The sequence below is a fragment of the Grampus griseus genome, assembly GCF_964374135.1.
Source record: "Grampus griseus genome assembly, chromosome: 3".
Classification (NCBI taxonomy): domain Eukaryota; kingdom Metazoa; phylum Chordata; class Mammalia; order Artiodactyla; family Delphinidae; genus Grampus; species Grampus griseus.
In genome coordinates this window covers 28,198,227-28,221,762 of record NC_139019.1, presented here as the reverse complement: position 1 = coordinate 28,221,762, position 23,536 = coordinate 28,198,227, and the positions used below count along the sequence as shown (strand labels likewise).

At 43.6% G+C, this 23,536-nt stretch overlaps 1 protein-coding gene across 1 annotated transcript in view; it reads right to left on the bottom strand.

Annotated features, from left to right (window-relative positions):
* Positions 1–21,048, bottom strand: part of RAI14 (retinoic acid induced 14) — a 147,218-nt gene extending 126,170 nt beyond the window's left edge. The window contains exon 1 of the mRNA XM_082652304.1: positions 20,925–21,048. The gene's annotated coding sequence lies outside the window, so the exon portion shown is untranslated. The remainder of the gene's footprint in view (positions 1–20,924) is intronic.
* Between the last annotated feature and the right edge of the window lie 2,488 nt (positions 21,049–23,536).

The window sequence follows — 23,536 nt, the reverse complement described above, 5'->3', positions numbered from 1 at the left end:
AGTGAAGATGATCCAGGACCTCAGAAAAAGAATGGAGGCAAAGATCAAGAAGATGAAAGAATGTTTAACAAAGACCTAGAAGAATTAAAGAACAAACAAACAGAGATGAACAATACAATAACTGAAATGAAAACTACCCTAGAAGGAATCAACAGCAGAATAACTGAGGAAGAAGAACGGATAAGTGACCTGGAAGACAGAATGGTGGAATTCACTGCTGCAGAACAAACTAAAGAAAAAAGAGTGAAAAGAAATGAGGACATCCTAAGAGACCACTGGGACAACATTAAATGCAACAACATTCTCATTATAGGGGTCCCAGAAGGAGAAGAGAGAAAGGACCAGAGAAAATGTTTGAAGAGATTATAGTCGAAAACTTCCCTAACATGGGAAAGGAAATAGCCACCTAAGTCCAGGAAGCGCAGGAGTCCCATACAGGATAAAAGGATAAACCCAAGGAGAAACACGCCAAGACACATAGTAATCAAATTGGCAAAAATTACAGAGAAAGAAAAATTACTGAAAGCAGCAAGGGAAAAATGACAAATAATATACAAGGGAACTCCCATAAGGTTAACAGCTGATTTCTCAGCAGAAACTCTACAAGCCAGAAGGGAGTGGCATGATATACTTAAAGTGATGAAAGGGAAGAACCTACAGCCAAGATTACTCTACCCAGCAAGGATCTCATTCAGATTCAGTGGAGAAATCAAAAGCTTTACAAAAAAGCAAAAGCTAAGAGAATCCAGTAGCACCAAACCAGCTCTACAACAAATGCTAAAGGAACTTCTGTAAGTGGCAAACACAAGAGAAGAAAAGGACCTACAAAAACAAACCCAAAACAATTAAGAAAATGGTAATAATAACATACATATCAATAATTACCTTAAATGTAAATGGATTAAATGCTCCAACCAAAAGACAGAGGCTTGCTGAATGGATACAAAAACAAGACCCATATATATGCTGTCTACAAGAGACCCACTTCAGACCTAGACACACATACAGAGTGAAAGTGAGGGGATGGAAAAACATATTCCATGCAAATGGAAATCAAAAGAAAGCTGGAGTAGCTATACTCAGATAAAATAGACTTTAAAATAAAGAATGTTACAAGAGACAAGGAAGGACACTACATAATGACCAAGGGATCGATCTAAGAAGAAGATATAATAATTATAAATATATATGCACCAAACACAGGAGCACCTCAATACATAAGGCAACTGCTAACAGCTCTAAAAGAGCAAATCGACAGTAACACAGTAATAGTGGGGGACTTTAACACCTCATGTACACCAATGGACAGATCATCCAAAATAAAAATAAATAAGGAAACAGAAGCTTTAAATGACACAATAGACCAGATAGATTTAACTGACATCTATAGGACATTCCATCCAAAAACAGCAGATTACACTTTCTTCTCAAGTGCACATGGAACATTCTCTAGGATAGATCACATCTTGGGTCACAAATCAAGCCTCAGGAAATTTAAGAAAATTGAAATCATATCAAGCATCTTTTCCGACCACAACCCTATGAAATTAGAAATGAATTACAGGGGAAAAAAACGTAAAAAACACAAGCACATGGAGGCTAAACAATACGTTACTAAATAACCAAGAGATCAGTGAAGAAATCAAAGGGGAAATCAAACAATACCTAGAGACAAATGACAATGAAAACACGATGATCCAAAACCTATGGGATGCAGCAAAAGCAGTTCTAAGAGGGAAGCTTATAGCTATAGAAGCTTACCTCAAGAAACAAGAAAAATCTCAAGTAAACAATCTAAACTTACACCTAAAGAAACTAGAGAAAGAAGAACAAACAAAACCCAAAGTTAGCAGAAGGAAAGAAATCATAAAGATCAGAGCAGAAATAAATGAAATGGAAACAAAGAAAACAAGAGCAAAGATAAATAAAACTAAAAGCTGGTTCTTTGAGAAGATAAACAAAACTGATACACCATTAGCCAGACTCATCAAGAAAAAGAGGGAGAGGACTCAAATCAATAAAATTAGAAATGAAAAAGGAGAAGTTACAACAGACACCACAGAAATACAAAGCATCCCAAGAGAGTACTACAAGCAACTCTATGCCAATAAAATGGACAACCTGGAAGAAATGGACAAATTCTTAGAAAGGTATAACCTTCCAAGACTGAAAAAGGAAGAAACAGAAAATATGAACAGACCAATCACAAGTAATGAAATTGAAACTGTGATTAAAAATCTTCCAACAAACAAAAGTCCAGGACCAGATGGCTTCACAGGTGAATTCTACCAAACATTTAGAGAAAAGCTAACACTCATCCTTCTCAAACTTCCAAAAAACTGTGGAGGAAGGAACACTCCCAAACTCATTCTATGAGGCCACCATCACTCTGATACCAAAACCAGACAAAGATACTACAAAAAAAGAAAATTACAGACCAATATCACTGATGAACATAGATGCAAAAATCCTCAACAAAATACTAGCAAACAGAATCCAACAACACATTAAAAGGATCATACACCATGATCAAGTGGGATTTATCCTAGGGATGCAAGGATTCTTCAACATACACAATTCAATCAATGTGATACACCATATTAACAAATTGAAGAAGAAAAACCATATGATCACCTCAATAGATGCAGAAAAACCTTTCGACAGCATTCAACACCCATTTATGATAAAAACTCTCCAGAAAGTGGGCATAGAGGGAACTTACCTCAACATAAAAAAGGCCATATACGACAAACTCACAGCAAACATAATTCTCAATGGAAAAACTGAAAGCATTTCCTCTAAGATCAGGAATGAGACAAGGATGTCCACTCTCACCACTATTATTCAACATAGTTTTGGAAGTCCTAGCCACGGCAATCAGAGAAGAAAAAGAAATAAAAGGAATACAAATTGGAAAAGAAGTAAAACTGTCACTGTTTGCAGATGACATGATACTATACACAGAGAATCCTATAAATGCCACCAGAAAACTACTAGAGCTAATCAATGAATTTGCTAAAGTTGCAGGATACAAAATTAATGCACAGAAATCTCTTGCGTTCCTATACACTAATAATGACAAATCTGAAAGAGAAATTATGGAAACACTCCCATTTACCATTGCAACAAAAAGAATAAAATACCTAGGAATAAACCTACCTAGGGAGACAAAAGACCTGTATGCAGAAAACTATAAAACACTGATGAAAGAAATTAAAGATGATACCAACAGATGGAGAAATATACCATGTTCTTGGATGGGAAGAATCAATATTGTGAAAATGACTATACTACCCAAAGCAATCTATAGATTCAATGCAATCCCTATCAAATTACCAATGGCATTTTTACGGAACTAGAACAAATCACCTTAAAATTTGTATGGAGACACAAAAGATCCTGAATAGCCAAAGCAGTCTTGAGGGAAAAAAACGGAGCTGGAAGAATCAGACTCCCTGACTTCAGACTATACTATAAAGCTACAGTAATCAAGACAATATGGTACTGGCACAAAAACAGAAACATAGATCAATGGAACAAGATAGAAAGCCCAGAGATAAACACATGCACCTATGGTCAACTAATGTATGACAAAGGCGGCAAAGATATACAATGGAGAAAAGACAGTCTCTTCAATAAGTGGTGCTGGGAAAACTGGACAGCTACATGTAAATGAATGAAATTAGAACACTCCCTAACACCATACACAAAAATAAACTCAAAATGGATTCGAGACCTAAATGTAAGACCAGACACTATAAAACTCTTAGAGGAAAACATAGGAAGAACACGCTTTGACATAAATCACAGCAAGATCTTTTTTGATCCACCTCCTAGAGTAATGGAAATAAAAACAAAAATAAACAAATGGGACCTAATGAAACTTCAAAGCTTTTGCACAGCAAAGGAAACCATAAACAAGACGAAAAGACAACCCTCAGAATGGGAGAAAATATTAACAAACCAATCAATGGACAAAGGATTAATCTCCAAAATATATAAACAGCTCATGCGGCTCAATAGTAAAGAAACAAACAACCCAATCCAAAAATGGGCAGAAGACCTAAATAGACATTTCTCCAAAGAAGACATACAGATGGCCAAGAAGCACATGAAAAGCTGCTCAACATCAGTAAGTATTAGAGAAATGCAAATCAAAACTACAATGAGGTATCACCTCACACCAGTTAGAATGGGCATCATCAGAAAATCTACAAACAACAAATGCTGGAGAGGGTGTGGAGAAAAGGGAACCCTCTTGCACTGTTGGTGGGAATGTAAATTGATACAGCCACTATGGAGAACAGTATGGAGGTGCCTTAAAAAACTAAAAATAGAATTAGCTTATGATCCAGCAATCCCACTACTGGGCATATACCCAGAGAAAACCATAATTCAAAAAGACACATGCACCCCAATATTCATTGCAGCACTATTTACAATAGCCAGGTCATGGAAGCAACCTAAATGCCCATCGACAGACGAATGGATAAAGAAGATGTGGTACATATATACAATGGAATATTACTCAGCCATAAAAAGGAAAGAAATTGAGTCATTTGTTGAGACGTGGATGGATCTAGAGACTGTCATACAGAGTGAAGCAAGTCAGAAAGAGAAAAACAAATATCATATATTAACGCATGTATGTGGAACCTAGAAAAATGGTACAGATGAACCGGTTTGCAGGGCAGAAGTTGAGACACAGACATAGAGAACGTACGGACACCAAGGGGGGAAAACTGCGGTGGGGTGGGGATGGTGGTGTGCTGAACTGGGTGATTGGGATTGACATGTATACACTGATGTGTATAAAATTGATGACTAATAAGAACCTGCAGTATAAAACAAACAAAAAAAACTAATACTAAACTTTCTTTGGGTTATTTGTATGGATGTATGTTAATATAAATGTTTCAGACATTACATGAAATTTTGAAAAATCTTATATATTCTGGTATAATGTTATAAGTCATCATTCTAGTTATTACTCTAAAATGTATGTCTCAGAAATAACTAAATTTCCTTGTCAATTGCATTATTATGAACTTTCATCAAATCTTTAACCGTGGTCATTTTTAAGTCTTCTGTCATTTACAGAGAGTTCTGGGTGTACTCTGATGCTTTTGCAAAAATGTTCCTATAAAAGGGTTTCATCTTCAAGGAATTCATGGAAAAGACTCTGACAAGTACATGTTTCTGGTAACTGACTATACGGCTGAACTGAATGAATAAGCATTTTCAGAACTCTAATGGAAAACTGATGAACTCATAAAAGTGCTAACAAAAGATCAAGCTGAAAAAAAAAATTAATTACATGGGACTGAATGAACTGATGAGGATGATTATAATTTTTGTGACTTTGAATAAAAAAAAAATCCCACAAGGACTCAGAGGCAAAAAATATACGAATCAATTTTCACTGCAAAGTAAAGGAGCTGTTACAGTGGAGGATTACTTGACTGAATGTCAATATTATGACATCGTATGAATTTGTTTCGTATTCGGTAATTGCAATCATTGTTGCTTCTGTTGTGGTCATCCATTTACAATGCTTGGTGTCAATTTATCTCTTGTAAAAATAAAATACAGTGCATGTGTGTGAAAAAAAAACCCTCAATTGTGGTGATGATTCCACAACTCTATAAATTTACTAAAAATTGAACAGTACTGTATACTAAAAATGGTGAATTTTGTGGAATGTAAATCATACCTCAATGAAGCTGTTTTTAAAAAGATGAAATACAAAAAGTCAAAAGGAGGTCCATATGCAAAGTCGTTAGGTAGTGAGAAACATCTTTAGAGTGAAAGGGTAGCTCCCTGGATGGTTATATTTGATTCCCAAATGTTGGCTTACCGTGACGTCATCGGTTCTTTGACTCGGTTTTTTTTTTTTTTTTTTTTTTTTTTTTTTTTTTTGTAGTACGCGGGCCTCTCACTGTTGTGGCCTCTCCCGTTGCAGAGCACAGGCTCCGGAGGCGCAGGCTCAGCGACCATGGCTCACGGGTCCAGCCGCTCCGCAGCATGTGGGATCTTCCCAGACCGGGGCATGAACCCGTGTCCCCTGCATCGGCAGGCGGACTCTCAACCATTGCGGCACCAGGGAAGCCCTGACTCGGTTTTAAAATGGGATAACTTGGACTCTCCACATTCTAGAATGTAGGAAATGTCATTTACGATGATCACAATGGTTCTGATGAATCCCTCCCCAGTCATCCAGTGCCTCAAATACTTCTGAGAATAAGGGATAAATAAGTTAATAACATGGATTCTGTGAATTCTGATACCCTAGGGGCAGGAGTGGCAGAGTAGATGGAAAACACAATGATTATTTCTGCTGCCCCAGCTACCATGTTTGGATGTCATTCGAACATCGTGTATTCATAAATCATATAGTCTCATCTCCAGTCCAACAGGGACGGGGTCCCTGCTCACTTGAAGGCAGGTCTCCACATTTTCTCTAACATAACGTGTTACCATGCACGCTGTCTGACCTGTGACCCTCAGTGCCCGCCTTCTTCTGATAACTGCACTCCTTCTAGAAAACTGTCCTCCTACCCCTGCCTCCCCATCACCACTGCAACCAGGTTATATTCTGACTGTAGCTGTTCCCTAGAGAATGTGTCCTTAGCAAGGCTATTCAGACACCCTCCCTGGGATTTCTGGGGGTGGGGCGGGGAAGAGGAGGGGGAAAGAGGAGGGGCAAGTATACGAGGAAGGGAAAAGAGAAGGGAGTGGAAGGGGGAAGAAAAAGGGAAGACAAGACCTTCCTCTCTGGCAGAGAAACTGGAAAAATGTGAGCCTGGCGGCTGCCCAAGGCTCAATCCTAACCCAGTGCAGAGAGCTGGTCTGAGGGAGGGAACCAGGAAGGCCCCTGACTCCAGGGATCCCAGAGGCCCTTACACCCTTTTAGCACAGGATTTGGCGTCACATGAGCCAAGGCACTCCGCCTTCTTTCCCGAGCTAGTTCAAGTTGTTTCCGTCACCTGCGATCTAAGAGTACTGACCAATCCTTCGGTGCCTTCTCACCTAGTCGACCTTGCTCAGGCTGTCACCTCAGATGCCACCATAAAAGAGGGGCCTAGGACCTCAGCAGCACTGCTGCAGCTTGCATTTCTGTCTGTTCAGCTCATTTCTGAAGACAGTAGCTCCATCCACTCCATGGACCTACAGAACTGAACTACACACTCTCCAGAGTTTAACTGGGCTGAGTACAACGAGGGGGCCTATGAGGGCCCCTCGGAACCCACAGGTTAGGGAGGGCACACTGGTCACTCATTTGTTTGGCTGTTAGGTGCTCCTTGAACTGGCAGCAACGCCTCACCGCCTCCACCTCCAAGCACTCCGTTCTTTCTTCACCACAGAAGACCTGGCCAGCAAGCCCCACCTTCTGGGCTACTTCCGTCCTGAAAATATGAATAGCTCTTTGGCTCTCCTACAGGAACCAGCCAACAAGGAAAACAATCATGAGTAACTGGAAATGAATAGCATTAGACTTTCAAAAACCCTCACGAAATAAAAAGCCATCCAAACAGCTGGGCCCTGGAGGGACCCAGTGCTGCGGCTAAGGATGAAGACGGAAACTTCAGGACAGCTGGGGACAGGGAGAGAGGGGCAGACAGCGGGGAAGCTGCCCTGGAGTAGGGGGTTGCAACGCTGGGGTTCAGCTGGGCCAGGAGACCTCGGGGCCCAAGGATAATTCTTGGAGCAGTTAATCCTTGAATATCCCTCACTCACCCTAATTTATTCTAAACAAGACACCTGGAAGAGAAGCCCAACGCAGTGGCTCAGTCACCGCGGCATCACTCCCCAGGGGCTATGCCAACCTGGATTTGCCACACTACTGTCCTGGCAGCGCAAATGGAAAAGCCCTCCAGATCCCTTCCATTAGAAGCTCCAGACTGCTCCATGCCTGTGCTCTGTGGGGTGCCTAGAACCGCCTGCCCAGCAAACACGAACTCCTGTTGACTGAATTTGATACCCTGGACCTTCTACCTTTCAATTTTGAACGCTTTGTTGTGTTTAGGGATAAGAAGAAAACAGCATTAACATAAAGGATGGGGAATGCTTCCGTCAACTGCAACAAAGATTTAAAACACACCCACCCTGGGCGCCACGCATATCCACAAACTCACATAGCTTGCATACGGGGGTCTACAGAGTAAAAATATCGTGCCTACGCAAGAGCTTGCAATTTAAGAGGAAAAATAAGAAACCTATACTGTTTTATTTACTCATATACACTGAATACCAACTCTGGGCCAAGTACATAGGGGATGCAGAAATGTGGCCCATACGCAATCCTTGCCTACAAGAAAGGAAAAAAGGTCCATGTAAATGAATGCATTTGCATGACAGCAGAGAGAGACAGACTAGTAAACCAAGAACACAAATATCCATTATTCCATGTGTAATCAGTTTGCGATGAAGCTTTTGAGCTACTGTACTTCTCTAAGGAAACACTGAAAGCTAAGGGCCAAATTCCAGATAACTGGGTAGAGATGCAGGGAAGCTTAATCAAGCATGCGTCTATTGAGGGCATTCTAGGTGTCCGGTGGTTACTGGGGTTACGGGACCTCCAAAATGACGTATTACTTAGACCAGCGCTGTCTAATACTGTAGTCATTAATCAATCACACGTGGCCACTGAGCATTTAGAACGTGGCTACTGCAAGCTGACACGCACTGTAAGTGGAAAATACACAACGGATTTCAAAGACTTACTATGAAAAAAGAATGTCAACTATATCATGAATAGGTTGACTGAATATATGTTGATAGTATTTTGGATAGCCTAGATAAAATAAATTATTATGATTAATTTCATTTGCTTCACTTTCCTTTTTGTGCCTACCAGAAATTTTTTTTTTAATAAATTTATTTATTTTTGGCTGTGTTGGGTCTTCGTTGCTGCGCGCGGGCTTTTTCTAGTTGTGGCGAGCGGGAGCTACTCTCCGTTGCAGTGCGTGGGCTTCTCATTGCAGTGGCTTCTCTTGTTGCAGAGCACAGGCTCTAGGCACGAGGCTCCAGAAGTCGTGGCATGCGGGCTCAAAAGTTGTGGTTCAAGGGCTCCAGAGCTCAGGCTCAGTAGTTGTGGCACACGGGCTTAGTTGCTCCGCGGCACGTGGGATCTTCCCCGACCAGGGCTCAAACCCCTGTTCCCTGCATTGGCAGGCGGATTCTTAACCACTGCACCACCAGGGAAGCCCTAGAAACTTTTAAATGACTTACGGTGGCTTGTATCTGTGGCTTGCTTATATTCTATTAGACAGTGATGATTTAGATCTTCCTTTCAAAGACTGATGACAGTATCCAATTAACAATAACAGCATTTACTTATTACTTACAAGGCAGGCACAAAATTAAGAAACAATGTACGTTATCATGTTTAATATTCACTTACTACCAAATCATAAAACTTAGATCTAGTAAATCCTGCAAGCTGATAATGGTTGAAAGTTAGTTTAAAAGATTCACTCTGCCACATGAAGAAGGAATGATTAATCAACAATTTTATTTCAAAACTGACAGACTTCTGTGCAAACTATTACTGTTATATATGGTTCAGAAAACATATCTATATTTCTCTATCAACAGTTGGACAATTTTCCAAAGGATTCAACAGGGAATTTAACTTCTCCTTCATTCTAAGTATCACCATCTTCATCTTAACCACAATGCTACTGCTCCGTGGCTAGATGATGACTGAAACAAGGCAAATTGTCTGGTGAGACTGAGGAATTTGTTAATACAGTTGGGAAGAGGACTGGTCATGATTAAAGGAAATGTGTCTTTACATTGTCCACATTACCCAAGGATATAAAGAAGGACTAAATGGAGGAATGACAACACAGGGAAACATAGTTCTGAACTACACAGAAGATGCCCAGCAGATGTGTTTCAGCGACATACGGGGGCAACCCGTCTTTATAGCTATAGATTATAATGGCAGGTACAGTCATATTAGCCAATCTATCAGCAGTTCTTCAGAGGTAGGATGATAAGGAACATGATAACATTAGCAATAGTAATAACAGCCACAATAGCTATCATTTATTTAAATGATTACTTTGCAACATTTTATTGTTTTACTATTTGATTGTAAGTGAGTATTATCTCATTTAATGCGCACACCACTTCGAAATTAGATGCTATTGTTTTTATTCTCAGTTTCAAGATTAGGAAATTGCAGCCAGGAACGTTTACTTAGCCAAAGTGGCACAATTTAAAAATGGAGAAGGCTGGATTCAGATTCAGCTCCCAAGCCCAAAATGCAACGCTGGGCTGCGTATTAGACAACACTAGTAATTAAAAAAAAAAAAGTCTGGCCAACAAACCAACCGTTTTACAACTTCAAAAAGATTTAGTTGCCTTTAAAAGTGGAACAGTCCTCAGATCGGCCGCTGGCACGTACAGAGCTCCCCCTAGGAAGTCTGAATGGACCAATATGAAAAAAGGCATTCCTTCTGGCTGTTTGTCCTCACAACATTCCGGGGAAAGGTGGCATTTTTATTTCTTTGTCCTTTTAACATGCGGAGCATGTGCATAATGAATAAATCTAATGAATTTATCTAATGAATTTTTCACCAGTCAGAAAAATCCTTTTCCATATAGCTTTGCTAAAGATACCGAGACAATAACAGAAAATGTAAAGATAATTACAGACAAGTGAAGCGGCTATTTTTATACTCAGCTGAGCTGGCAAACTACAGATTATGGCAGAGGTTTCCATAGTTTAGCAACAATATGGAAGAGCAGAACTTCGAGATATTTAGATGCTTCCCCATCATTAGGACATTTCTGTTCCTTAAGAAATTATTCTAGGGCTTCCCTGGTGGCGCAGTGGTTGAGAGTCCGCCTGCCGATGCAGGGGACACGGGTTCGTGCCCCGGTCCGGGAGGATCCCACATGCCGCGGAGCGTCTGGGCCCGTGAGCCATGGCCGCTGAGCCTGCGCGTCCGGAGCCTGTGCTCCGCAACAGGAAAGGCCACAACAGTGAGAGGCCTGCGTACCGCAAAAAAAAAAAAAAAAAAAAAAGAAAGAAATTATTCTAATGTCCTGTATAACACCTCTCTCCAAGCTATAAAACAATGAAATACTACAATGCTTTAAGACAATGAAAAGCACCAATATCATAATAAAAGTGCATCTTAAAACAATCACCAGTGAGACACTAATGGGGCGGGGGGGGGGCAGGTGACATTTGTTCTGGAAGCCACACATAGAAGCACCCCGCCGGCAGGCTGCCACCTCAGATATCACCAGGATAGGGTGAGCTACTCTTTCTTTTTCTTTTGCCACCGTGGATATAAACACCCACTTGCAATGTAATGAGAATCAAATGCGCTTTGTTCCAAGCAGTATGCACTTAAAATAATCAGGGGTTGTTTTAAAGGAGAAGAAGAAAGCAAGCTTGTTGCCAAACAAGGCACCAGCAGTAGCAGCCGTCAACAGATTGGCCAGGAGACAGGCTGGGACAGGAGTCATTCTGAAGAAATCTTGTTCTAGCTTTGAGACTGCAGAGGAAAAGCGATAGAAAAAGTCAACAAACAGCACACCAACATGGTGTAAAGTTGTATAGCACAGAAAGAATCTAATTACTGAGGAGTTGATCAAGATTGCTGACTGGATGTATACAGAAGGTTAGTGGCAGAAATGAGTCTTTTCTTTAAAAAAAAAACAAAAACCTCCTAGGAAATCCTGGATGGTATACAGATATTGGTTGGTTTCCACGCCTATATTTTCAGGTGTTTCCCAATTTATAAAAAGCTCATAGGAAAGAAATGTGAAACTTTTTTCTCAAAAGAGAAAAATGATACAGCCCCAAAGAAAATTAAGGATTTTTTTTTTCTTTAAACAAAGATTCAAGAAGCTTCTGAGAGTATTCGAAGCAGCCTGCATCCATGATGAATGTGGATTGGGCCTGAAATACGATTCAGCTTGAGCGAGAATGGTAGACTACCCCCCACCCAGCCCTGGGCGAGGCCTTCCCTGACATGGCTCAGTGCGGGACCTCAGGGCCCTACATATGTTTGTGGCCCTTGAACAACACAGGTCTGAACTGTGCAAGTCCACTTATATGTGAAAGTTTTTCAATAAATGGATTGGAAGAATTTGGGGAGATTTGCGACAGTTTGAAAAAACCCACCAATGAACCGTGCAGCCTAGAAATATAAAAAAATGTTTAAATGCTATGTCATGAATGCATAAAGTGTGTAGATACTAGTGCATCCTTACATAGGCATAACGTGAGTGATATTTAATATAAAATAAATGTGTTCGTTTTCTTACTGTTTTGTAACTTTGCTGTCAAAGAATTATATTACTGTAGAGTGTGCCTGTGTCTCTCATAACTGGAGAATCTGCATACCAGCCTATCATCACAGGTAAGTGTTTTTTTAAAATATGGAACGATGTTTCCAATACTGCATTATTAATATGACTGTAATACCGTATGTCATAAACTTTTATCAAGGTTCATTCATTAGTGTATAGGCTACACTACCATGAAGCAATTGTATCGACTACACTAGGCTACCATAAAGCAATCACATTGCTGCTTCTTCCTATAAATATGAATTTTTTCACAGATTTTCTTTTTTGATGTCTAGTGTTAGTAATACGTATAACATCTACAGGGTTTTGTATCATAAGACAATACCGATGTAGATACCGACAGACAATTCATCATACAAACAGACAACGTAAAGTTACAGTATCAATACATACAGTACAGTATTGTAAGTGTATTTTCCTTACACTATTTCCTTAACCTTTCTTTTTTCTAGCTTACTTTATTGTAAGACTACAATACCTAATATACATAACAAAATACGTGCTAATCGACTGTTTACCTTATCAGTAAGGCTTCTGGTCAACAGTAGGCTATTAGAAGTTAAGTTCTGGGGGAGTCAGAAGTGATACATGGACTTTCCACTTGGTGGGAGGGGGAATCCCCCTAACCTCCCTCACTGTTCAGGGGTCAACTGTGTTTTCCTTCTGGCTGCCTTTGGCAAGGAAGAAAGAAAAAGCAACCCACAAGTCCATGAGCCTTGTGGCTCACCAGTTCCCACGTCCTCTGGGGTAGCTGGGAGGAGGCTACTGTGAACAGGCTGCTTCTCCCACCAGTGAAATGACTATGGGTCAAAGCATCCACTGAAAGTTAGCACTCCGTTTCACTTCTGAAAAGCGGTCAGTCACCAGCAGCTCAACTCTCGTAGGAGGTGATGGTCAAGTTATGGGAGCATTCTCATCAAACGAAGAGGCTCAGCACAGAACTCGTTAACTCACTGACAAGCTTGACACATAGATTTGTTTATGTGGTTCTCGCCCAGCTGGATGTTAGGGGCCCGGGTTCCAGTTCCTTTTCCAACCTTCATGTCACTGCTCAATGTCATCTGCCCCACCCAGGACTCCCCACTAGTCTCCAACACAGCTTGTCCAAGTCTACACCAGTCTTCTTCACTGCTAAACAATTATAATTAGCTCCATGTGGGGCTCCCAAGGTCACTGCCTAAACCCGAGAGAAACAGAAATGGACAACATCTAGAAGCCTTGTGCCAAGAGCAGGCAGAACTAAGGTTCGCATCTAGCTTTGCCTCTTACTGACTGTGCCACTTTCCAAGGGATCATTTCTCTTCCTAGAGCTCAGTCTCCTCTGTAAAATGTGTTCCTGCCACCATCCCATTCCAACCACTGGAGCCTTGTGCTCCAGTGGAATGAAAATGTGTTAACCTCTTTAAAACTCGAAGCTCCATGAAGGCAGGCCTTGCTGCTCATCCCTGGATCTTCTATCTACTGCCCAACGACTCCACCAACACGTGCTGCTCAAGGGGGATCGGACACTGCGTAAGACGGCCCGCACCTCCGGAAGCTGCCAGCCGAGGAGCAAAGTGACTGGAGCAAAGATGGCGCTCGATTCAATTAAACCAACTAACTCGTTGAAAGAACCTGCATCGTTCACCCTGTTACACGTAGGCCCGCGTCCCTTTTGGCCCAATTACTGGCTGAAGAGATGGAGAATGTCGCCTAAGATGGAGGGATAGAACAGTTCCTGAGCGTGGTCGACAATGGCAGTACCTTCTCCCAGCACCTGCTACCTCCCACAGAAGGGCGAGTTCCTCTAGAAGAGCAGGCTTCCAGCTGAGGGCCAGCTCCCCAACTAGGAAACGTGGCCCTGACTTCCTCGAGTCCCTTTGGAGGCAGCCCCGTAGGCTAGGAGGCCGAGATGAGAAGCACAGAACAGAGAGCCAGTCAGGATATTCCCCCCACCCGGCTGAGCAGTCAGAGATCGACCCCCGTGAGCTTAGAAGTGTCGTGGGCTGGACCCAGGGACATCTCAGTTCCCTCCCGCAACAGCAAAGGGAGGAAACTGCTGTCGCCTGGAAAGCAGAGAACGGTACAGGTCCAATGCTAGACCAAGAAATGCTGCCCCTGGGGTGAGGAACTCATGACCCAGCCTTAGAATCCATCACATCTCTGCGAAATAGTCATACGACAGGTTCGCTTTTTATTACTTCTAAATAGCATCTTACCGCATCCAATAGAAGTAGTTCCTAAAAATGGTCAGTGGTATGTAGACTGGTTAGTATAGCGACTAGAGACTGGTTTTCCTACTGAAGGTATAAACCCCACAATTATTACTTTTCACTCGTGTATGATAGGTTATCAGGTCTGGGGAACAGTGGCACATGATAGAAAACAGACCCCCTGTCATTGCACTCCTGATCCTTATGCGGTGGCTGTTAAAGATAAACAGGACAAAGGCAACAAGGTTTTCTAGGTACATTTGATAGATCTTGCGTTAACCTGGGGATTCCAAAGAGGTTCATAACTGGGCTTCACACACAGGGACTTCCATGAGCCTCTTGAAACTGACAAGGATTACAAGTGTACAGCATCATTTCATATAAGTGAATTTCCCCCTAGGAAAAGTGGTCCAACACCTGCATCCAATTTGCAAAAGTGTCCATCTTTGACTCAAAAATATTGAAGAATCACTGCTAGATGGCCCGCCTCGGTTTGCAGGATGAACTCCTCTTGGAGGAAAACACTTGACTCTGTGCTGCCCTAGGGCAAAGGAAGCTGCTCAGCCTTTTACTCCCCACCAGTGAGCTCTGCCAGAGCTCTTTTTCCTGGCTGGGTTTCTGTCACTTCAGCCAGCAAAGGGAACTGGACAGATGTAGTGAAAGTGAAAAGAGAGAGATGCTGCTGGGCTGTTAATTCTAGAGTCATTTAGCTCTTTAAAAAGAAAACACTCTGGATTAAGCAAACTGAATTCATCTAGTAAGCAAAGGAAAAAGAAAAAAAGAAAAATACTGATACTGCTCTTACCAACTGCAATACTTAACAGGGATAAGAAAAGTTGAATTGAGGTTTAAAAGTAGTAATTGATTTTGAGGGAAACTGATATAGTAGAGGATGAACTGCTTACGTTTGGTTACTTGATGATAAACTTTGGTGTTCACTAAATGTCAATTTAAGAAAAAAATAAAGGAAAAGAGTATATATTTTCTTCCACTGTAGAATAAACTTCTTGGACTACAACCAACTTGTCTCACAACTGGATTCCGTTCATTTAGAAGCAGGGGTGGATAAGTCATGAACTCCCAAAGGTTGCCCCTTACCCAGGGGTGACCAATGGTTGTGGAATTTATAAGGCAAGACACTATTTCCAGTGAATGCCATTTACTACAGAAAGAACTGGACAAGATCCCAGGTAAGGTTAAATGAGGTGAGACCCATCACACAAAACCAGCTGGTGAAGCAGTTAAGACACAGTAACTGCTCCAAAGGGTGGATAGGGCAGAAAGGGGTTTCTTAACGATAGGCAAGAGAACCAAGGCTTATAGAGGTGATGTGACTTGCCTGAGAAAGAACTACATCTTCTGAACTTCAACCTTAGCATTTTGCTAACTACCTCTACTCCTCGGCCTTTTGATTACTGTTTAAATTCTCCTCTAGCCTCCGAAAGCTCAATATCTGATGGCCACCCTGAAGGACTATATGGCCCTGGGTGGGTGGGTGGGGGTGTGGGGGTGTGTGGGGGTGTGTGGGGGTGTGTGTGGGGCGGTGTGTAGTTCAATGTTAACCACCTACTATGTGACAGATACTCTACTGGACACAATATAAGCATGAAGAATGAGGCATACTTCAAAGAGAAAAATGTTTTGTTTTAAAACACATGGCTAAGTCTGTACAGTTACAGTTACTTATTAAAATATTGACTAAATTGACTAATAACCAGTGAGTCTGATATCAAAGGCTAGAGCAGTCTGTTCATTGTAGATGGCTAGAGTTGGGAAACTGAGGTTTGATTAACAACATTTCTCTTTCATTAAACCAACACTTTTCAGCTCGTGGGTAGCAATAAAACAAAAAGAAATAATCTCTAGATCATGCAGCATCTTAATGTTTTTTTTAAAAAGATACCATCAGTATCATATACCTATATAAATAAATAATGGGGGAAAAAATCTAGAATCCTTTTCCCTATCACCTATTTAAAACATACCCAAGAGGCCTTTGATATATTTAGCTTTGCTTTGTCAACTCCTATATTCATCATTTCTCCTACGTAGAGGAAATCCAGTTGGCTTTTAGCAAAATAATGCACGGCACTAACAGTGAATGTTTTCAGTACCACGAGTTAAGGATTTTATGATGTGACAGTTTTTTAAGTATTTCTGGGTACACTACTATATATACTGGTTTCTCCTGGATCTTCAGATTAAGGTCACCGTTCCCCTCAACCACAGAAAAAAGAAAACAACACCTCAGGATGAATGCACAAAATCAGAGCAATGATGAGTAAACCCTCTGCAACAATCCTGAGAAATGCACTTTCTATTCTTAGAAATTCAGTGTGGTGGGTGTTACTCGAGACCGTTTCTAGTCTGTTTGGATCCTGTATGGAATGGAGGGGGAACATCACTTGGTTATACATCTTCCACATTTAAAATGTGGGAAAGCGAAGGTACCAAGAAAAGGAAAGATGGGTGTGCTTCTGAGCATCGTGTTACTTATGTTTTCTTTTGAATTCAGGTTTAGGTAAATGCTGCAGAAAAATATGAAGACACAAGTGCTTTGTGGGATAGATCACACAGACTTAAATGAAGTGCTTTGTGTATAAGAACCTGTGTTTTTATCCTGATGCAACCTGTAAATACGACATCTGGGGCACTCAAATACAGCTGGGAGAACAGCCAGCACCACTTAGGATATCCGATATGTGCTAAGAGAAATTCTAAGTAGAAAAATCACAACAAAAAAGCATGAAATTCTTTCATTCAACAAACATGTGAGTACTTACGGTACGTCAACAATGTTCTAGACACTAGGGATTCAACAGTAAACAAAAAGAGACAAAACCCCTGTCTTCCTGGAGCACATATTCTAGTAAGGACAGACAGACTACTGATATGAACCAAACTAATACAAACTTCTGGCAAGTTTGAAGGCAATTAAGTGCCGTGGAAGAAAATAAAGGAGAAAAGGGAACTCTCCGTGTCCAGTGGCTAGGGACTGGTGCTTTCACTGTTGGGGGCCCGGGTTCGACCCCTGGTCAAAAATAAATAAGTAAATGGATGAATAAATAAACAAACAAATAAAGGAGAAAAGAGCAGCAGGACATGCTGGAAGGGGGCGGCCAGGGAAGATGGGCTGAGAAGGTGATGTCTAAGTGAAGAGCTAAGGGGTTGAGGGCCACAGCCCTGGAGACATCTAGGGGAAGAGCAGTCCAGAGAGTGGGAACAGTAAACGCGATGGCTCTGAGACAGGAGTGTGCCTGGTAATTTGAAGGAATAATGAGGAAACCAATGGGTTTAAATGCCTTGAACTGCTTCCAGATTAAGAGGTTACAATTCAGGGCAAAATGTCATGAACACAGCCATATTTTCATACACACTTAGAGCAGGAATGTGCCTTTGTACATGCATACTCAAGCCCCTTAATCTTTCCAAGTCTGAAGAAATGAGGACGAGAAGGTAGAGTGAGTAACCCAGGGTTACACCACCAGTGACTGGCCAAGAAAAGGCTTCAGCACACGTATCCCAAACGCAGCACCACACTTCTGTCTGATGCTCCAACTTTATAATTAAGAGGCACTCTTATTTTTTTTTAATTGAAAAAACTAAAGAATCCAGCCAACTAACACTCTTAGAGCTAAAAATGGATCAATTTCACTTTTCATTCAGCAAATAACCAGGAGAGACCCTACATACACCCTACATATTGCTGAGGAAGAAATAATAAATGCATCATTACCTAGATCTCACTACCCAGCAATCAAATGTATAGGTGTGTAACAAAGAAACTACTCAAGGGAACATGCCTCAGATGTTGACTGCAGCACTGTTACAGTAAAAAAGTGGGAAAGATCAACTGTCCTCTGAAGAAAAAGTATAACAGTGAAAAAGTGGAAACTCAAATTTTCTCTTGGTGAGGAAAAGCGTATGCTATAATTTATTCCTACACTAGAGTTCTCTGTAGCAGCTAAAGTAAATAAGATCTACATGTACCTCAAACACATAATGACAAATTTAAAAATGCAAGCCGTGTGTATATAGAATTATGCCATTTAAATAAAATGTTAAACACACAAGCTCGCAGATACAGTTTGCGGATATGTAATACCGAAGTACCAAACACCTCTGGGCACTGTGTACACTGACTTCACGTTAGTGGTTACCTGAGGATGGAGGCAGAGGAGGAAGGATGGATAAAATATTTCAGTTACAGTTTATTTTTAAGGGGCAGGTGTGGGGGGGTATGAAGCAAATATGGAAAGATTAGCAACTCAAACATAAGTCGTGGAAAAATGGAAGCCTTACTATGTTCTCTTTAGGTACGTTTGAGATTTTTCATACTTTTATTTGGAAAAAGAGGAAGGCTAGAAGGAAGGAACAGAGAGACAGACAAAGCTCCTTCATCACATTCCAGTGACTCCAAGGCCGAGTTCCCCGAACTTGCAAAGCTCAGGTTCTTCACCTTTAAAAGGTGAGTGATACTAGGTGTGCCGGCCTCAAAGATGCTATAGAAGTGGCAGTCTGGAGACAGAACTTCATTGTCAGATACACTACTAGCAGACAGGGGCACTACATCACGTCCCCATTGAATCTCCAAGGCCCAGCATCCATTACTTTATTTCAATTTCACAGATAACAGTAATAAGATTTTTCAACAGGGTTATAACCCTCCCTCCCTACCCCCCCCAAAAAGCCATAAAAACACATCTAAGGAGTGTAAATGATACAATACATTCATTACTGAAGCATTTCGATGAATGGAGACAGCCCAGAATGGGAGCACCTCTCCCAATCCAAGTTCTGCAAGCACTGGTTAAAAATTACAAGAACTGGATACATTTCCTCACATAAAATCTATTATCTTACAAGCGGAAGGGAAAAAATATGACACTGGTTAAGTAAGCATCATTAAGAAAGGATGATCTGATTACATCCATCAGTAATAAAATTCCCAGCCACACCTGTAAACGACTCTGCAGGCTGGGGACAGAGCAATCAAAATCCAGCCTCCCTGTGATACACTCTCTCTTTTCCAACTTTGCTCAGACCTCAAGGAGGTGAGACGCTCCTCGCTAAGATGAGCTTCTTTTAAGTCTCACTGATCAGTAAACCAATTTCTCCCTCTGCCAGGCCCTGACGGTCTTGAGATGACATTCTCCAGAGAACTGGCAGGGCGCTCGGTAGTCTCCTCTCGCGGAAGGAAAAGAGAAACCCATCTAAGTCACCTGTGAGCCTGTGGCCAAGGGAAGCCGCTGGTTCAGGTGAGCGGCCTTAAGTCCGCAGATTTGCCCCAATCACTGGAAACAAAGTTGCGCTGAGCTGGGCTCCTTGGAGAAGCCCAAGCCTGGCTACAGAGCCCAGGCGCTGGGAGATCACTTGCAGCGCCTCCACTTTCCCCTGGGCTCCGTCTGCCGCGTCTGCTGTCTCTCCCGGCCCTGAGGCCCACCCCCCTCCACAAAAGCGGGGGACGAGGTCCAAACTCAAAGGAGAGCGAGAGCCCGGGGTTAGCAGATGTACTCTGCAAACTGCAGAAACTAAACCGCAGGCACAAAAACCTGCCCGAGCCAGCAGCGAAGGGGGGTGGTTAGGGAGGGTACCCACCCTCCCGGGCAGAGGTTGGGATAGATGGCGGGCGGGCGCCCCTCTCGCGCGCGGCTCCACATCCTGCCTCCTCCCAAAGCCCCAGCTGCCCGAAGGCTGCCCGAACTCCAGCATCTCTCCTCCCGGCCCTCCTCGGAGCTGTGGTGGGGAAACGGACAGGAAGGACGGGGAGCGGGGTCAGTCGCAGGCCCGGAGTGGCCCTGCCAGCACCCTTGGGCCAGCGGAGGGCTCCCGGAGTCAGAAAAAGAACAATAGCGGACCCTCGGTCGCCGAGCCCCCCGAGTCTCCCGCTCGCGCCTTCCTCCCCAGCTCCTCCAAGCTCAGCGCGGAGGCGGGTCGAGCCCTGAAGCAGGGACTGGGGGGAGCCAGACGCAGGCGGGCCAGGCAGGTGGGACAGGAGCCGACTCGGGGCACCCAGAACGCCCTGCCAGGGACTGGTCATTCATTCCCACCCGCGCTCCCTCCGCACCCACCCCTGCCCCAGCCGGCCTGCGAGTCGCGGGGGCCGGTAGGAGAAAACCCCGCTCCTAACTTGGCTCGTCCTCCCTTTCTGCTCTGACGCCCACCATCCTCCTCTTCCTGTGTTTCCCAGTCTGCCCTCTGCAGACAGCGGGCGGCCGGCGGGGACAAGGGACTGGTGGCGGGACCCTCGCTGCCAGCCCGCCGAGCCACTCCGCCGGCGCGTCGTCCGCGCCTATCTGGCCGCCTCCCTCGTCCGAACCCCAGACACAAAGGCGGGGACCGGAGCCCGTGAGCCCGCTCCGGGGAGCCTCCCGACTCTCGGCGCCGCGCACTCACCCCATCTAGGCGGCGGCGGCGGCTCCCGGGCCCCGCTGGCTGCGCCACCCCGCCCGCCGCTTCCCCAGGAAAAACGCGGACGCCGGGCTCGCTTCCTGCTCAGCTTCCTGCGCCTCGGTCCCTCCTCCTCCCCCGCTGCGGGGGTCAGTGAGCGCCGCGGCTCCCGGGCTGGGCCGGCGGGGCGGGGCGGGGGCAGCACCACCACGTGGCCGCCCGGCGCCGGCCCCCGCCGACCCGGATCCCGCGGGAGCGGGAAGGGAGGTGCTAACCATTCCCCTCCCCTTCCACCCCGCGCGGCCCCAAATTCCGCGAGTCAGGTGATCCGGACCTGCGGGAGGTACTCTCGGCCCGCGCGCCCTGGGCGTCCGCGGCTTGCTTTTAGTTTTCCACGGATCGTGGGATTCTCCCCCGTGGATCTTTCATCATCATCACCTGAAGTTAATGGAAACCACCGGTGCTCTGACCCCAGGGTTTAGGACGGATGAGATCCTGAATAGTAATACATTTCTGGTTAACGTCCAAAGTCGTTTGCGGTCGTGGGGTGTTTTAAAGTCGCTGATCCAAGCGCTTTCTAACCAGAATCAAATCGGTCATATTTTCCAAAATTACTGAACAGAAAGTAAACTGGAACATGCTCGTAGTCTCTGGACTGAACCAGTTGGTTGGAATATGTTCGGTAACGCTCATCAGGTGGCAGGAGAAAACTACCAGCGTTAAGTATTGCTCGGAGAGTTAGGAAGGAGAAACCTACCGTCTGAACTGAGAGGCACCATGGGGAACGCCCTCCCCGCAGGGTCTGGGATGCAAAGGAGGCGCCGACAGCTCCTCTCTTTTCCCCAGCCCGCTGAGCCCGGCGTTTGAGTCGTGATGGGCTCCTCCTGTAGTTCCAAGGATTTCAAAGCTCTCCACCTCCCGTTAAATTTGGGACGGCTTTGCCACTCATTTTGATCATGTTAACCAGCTGTGGCTTAAAAAGTCTTCTGATGAACCTAAGGGCAGGACAGGAATAAAGACGCAGACTTAGAGAAGGGACTTGAGGACATGGGGAGGAGGAAGGGTAAACTGGGACGAAGTGAGAGAGTGACATGGACATATATACACTACCAAGTGTAAAACAGATAGCTAGTGGGAAGCAGCCACATAGCACAGGGAGATCAGCTCCATGCTTTGTGACAACCTAGAGGGATGGCATAGGGATGGTGGGAGGGAGGCTAAAGAGGGAGGGGATATGGGGATACACGTATACATACAGCTGATTCATGTTGTTATACAGCAGAAACTAACACAACATTGTAAAGCAATTATACTCCAGTAAAGATGTTAAAAAAAGAAAAGTCTTTAATCACCAAAGCCCCTGTGTTCCCCCCGTTAACTCTACGTCCTTTGCACAGGGCAGGAAGTTTTCTAGAATAAATGAGTGGTATGAGTCCTTTTTTTGGTGAGATCGACTCAATCAATTGATTTTTTTTAAAATTCCAACAAAACTGAAATTAACCTGAGTTCAGTTTATAATGTCTTGGTCAGATCTCCATGACCCCAGGTCAGACTTCATCTGTACCCCTGTCTCCCCCACCCATGGCCAAGCCAAGGGAACAGCCTGTCTTAGCTGTAACAGGTGACTTATCAAACAGAGAGCAAAAGCTGTGTAACTAGTTGCATGGTCTTCCCTTCCTAAATCATAGGTCAGAGATTCCTTAGAGAAGTGAGGAAGAGCGGGTTTAAAGCAAGACGTACACTCCTCTTCCTGTCTTTTATCCCTCTCAAATCACCCTCTGAAAGACACGGGAACTGGTAAACTTCTTTTTGGTTTAGTTCTGGCGATTTCCACAATACGGTTTTTCATTGCAGTTCATATGAATGGTGTGGCGTACGGTGTTTATCGGGAACAATACTGCCACGTGTGAGTTTTCTGTTCCCCTTTCAGCAGGTCAGTGTCATTCAAGCGGTGGCAGCTGGCAGGGTGGGCATTGGAACGGGGTACAGGGTGTACCGTGCTGCTTTGGAAACTTAATGTGTGTATTCTGTAGCTGAAGGAGTTAAAATATCAGACAAAACTGTGTAAGGCGGGGTCATCAGCCTTTTATTCATAGGAACCCTGTCCCTCTTCTTCTTCTTTTTTTTTTTTTTTCTTCTACATGGCCAGGCCCTGTCCCAGCTACCTGCTTGGGGGCTGGTAGGCCCCTGTCAGCCCTGTGGCTCCCATAGGTGGCTTGTGTGCTTATTCTCCTTAATTAATTTATTTATTTGTTTATTTTTTAATTTTAGAATTTTTTTATACAGCAGGTTCTTATTAGTTATCCATTTTATACATATCAGTGTATATATGTCCATCCCAATCTCCCAATTCATCCCACCACCACCACCCCACCACTATTCTCCTTGATTTATAATCCCACCATCTACATTAGTCTGGGTGAGAGATTGTTGTGGAGGGAAGGATTCATAGTTAATCTTTGTGCCAAGACCCTTTACCAGCTCCCACCCTCCGTTGAAACTCAAACCACCTGCTCGGACCACAGCTGACATTCTGCCACCTGCAGGGAGATTGGTGGTCAAGTATGGGATTGAACACCCATGCTTGACCACCAAGTGGTGTTATTGCCCAGGCCTTT